The sequence below is a fragment of the Anopheles stephensi genome, unplaced genomic scaffold, assembly GCF_013141755.1.
Source record: "Anopheles stephensi strain Indian unplaced genomic scaffold, UCI_ANSTEP_V1.0 ucontig245, whole genome shotgun sequence".
Taxonomy (NCBI): Eukaryota; Metazoa; Arthropoda; class Insecta; order Diptera; family Culicidae; genus Anopheles; species Anopheles stephensi.
In genome coordinates this window covers 1-2,500 of record NW_023405175.1, presented here as the reverse complement: position 1 = coordinate 2,500, position 2,500 = coordinate 1, and positions in this window count along the sequence as shown.

The following is a 2,500-nucleotide window of genomic DNA, read 5'->3' as shown; positions in this document are numbered from 1 at the left end:
CTAGCACTTACTAGAAATTCCAGGTTCATGGGGACCGTTGCAGTCCCCAATCCCAACTAAATGAGCATTTGGGTGATTTCCCGTTCCTCTCGGAATGGGGGCGCCTATTGGCGAGAACACGCTGCTGCCCACATTGTAGCACGCGTGCAGCCCAGAACATCTAAGGGCATCACGGACCTGTTATCGCTCACTCTACCTTGCTAAACAAGTGTCCCGCTAAGCAGGGCAAACTAGTGCGACGACCGCCGCGAAGGCGCCGCCCGCCCCGTAACGTCAGGTGCGCCCGGAGGCACACTGCTGACAGCGTTCTAGTTAGCTGTTTGAGTCGCGTTCGTTATCGGAATTAACCAGACAAATCATTCCACGAACTAAGAACGGCCATGCACCACTACCCTTAAATTTGAGAAAGAGCTCTTAATCTGTCTTACCTCGATAAGTTCGGACCTGGTAAGTTTTCCCGTGTTGAGTCAAATTAAGCCGCAAGCTCCACTTCTTGTGGTGCCCTTCCGTCAATTCCTTTAAGTTTCAACTTTGCAACCATACTTCCCCGGAACCCGATTTTGGTTTCCCGGAAGCTACTGAGGCACGAATGTAGTAGCGTCTCCCAATTGTGATTGGCATCGTTTACGGTTAGAACTAGGGCGGATCTAATCGCCTTCGATCCTCTAACTTTCGTTCTTGATTAATGAAAGCATCCATGGCAAACGCTTTCGCTTCAGTTGGTCCTACGACGGTCTACGAATTTCACCTCTCGCGCCGTAATACCAATGCCCCCAACTACTTCTGTTAATCATACCTCTGGGGTCTATACAAAACCAACCAAAAGACTCAGACCGAGGTCATGTTCCATTATCCATGCAAGATTATTCTCGGCCAACGCCAACCTGGGCGGGTGTGGACGCTTTTGTACTAGCCTGCTTGAAGCACTCTAATTGTTCAAGGTAAATGGGAGCTGCCCGGGCACCACGCACCCGGCTCGGGACGTGCCCGACCGATCACGAGGTTGACGCCCAGGCACACCATTGTGAGTCGCAGCCGCGAGCTCGCGCACGAACGTATCCGGCGTGTGCCGGGCGCCGCGGGCGGTTCGCGTGTCTGGACGGGGAATCAACTTCGAACGTTTTAACCGCAACAACTTTAATATACGCTAGTGGAGCTGGAATTACCGCGGCTGCTGGCACCAGACTTGCCCTCCACTTGATCCTTATTAAGGATTTATGCTCAATTCATTCCAATTATGGACCATCGTTAGAGAGGTCATATTGTTATTTCTCGTCACTACCTCCCCGTGCGGGATTGGGTAATTTACGCGCCTGCTGCCTTCCTTGGATGTGGTAGCCATTTCTCAGGCTCCCTCTCCGGAATCGAACCCTGATTCCCCGTTACCGTCGCAACCATGGTAGTCCTCTACACTACCATCAATAGTTGATAGGGCAGACATTGCAAGATCTGTCGTCGGTCAAGCGACCATACGATCGGCATCCTTATCCAGACTTAAATCAAGCCGCCGGAGGCGATTGGTTTTACTAATAAGTGCACCAGTTCCCGCCCGCAAGCGGACAGCGGGTCCCGGCATGTTGCATGTATTAGCTGGCTTTTCCACAGTTATCCAAGTAACTGATGGGTGGATGATCTTGTGAATATGGCGTTGTACTGAGCCTTATGCGGTTTCACATTCATTTATGTTTGTAATTAGACATGCATGGCTTAACCTTGAGACAAGCGTATATTACTGGTAGGATCAACCAGAATTCGTCTTCGTCAATTGCTTGTCGATATTTTTGTCTACCAGGGCACCAGTCCCGCAGACTCTCTTTCTACGTTCATCAGGTGACACAATCTTTGTTGTGACCACTCTCATTGACCTGCGGCAGTACACCGACCCACAGCGCCAATAACCACACGAGCAAAGGTTGTTCAGGAGGATGTCAGATTATCGATGTACATCGTACACCAACATTTGACGTACCGAGGCATTACCCCGCACGCCCACAGGACCAATCAAGGCTCGCATACGACCTGCGACTTACTGCGGCTCCCTGAAGGTCCCCGTAGGACGACCATCACCAGTTAAGGTGTAGTTGACTTGTCAGGGCACGGTAGTCCCACAAGTCACCGATATTCGTGGATATCGTCCTACGATTGTTTCTGACTCCTTTTGCTTCCCGCAGGTCCCGTAGGACGACCATCACCAGTTAAGGGTAGTTGACTTGTCAGGCACGGTAGTCCCACAAGTCCCCGATTATTCGTGGATATCGTCCTACGAGTTTTGTGACCCTGGGTTCCGGCAGGTCCCGTAGGACAACATCACCAGTTAAGGTGTAGTTGACTATGTCAGGGCACGGTGGTCCACACAAGTCCCCGATTATTCGGAGATATTGTCCTACGAGTTTTGTGACCCTTTTGTTCCCCGCAGGTCCCGTAGGACGACCATCACCAGTTAAGGTGTAGTTGACTTGTCAGGGCACGGGTAGTCCCCACAAGTCCCGATTATTCGTGG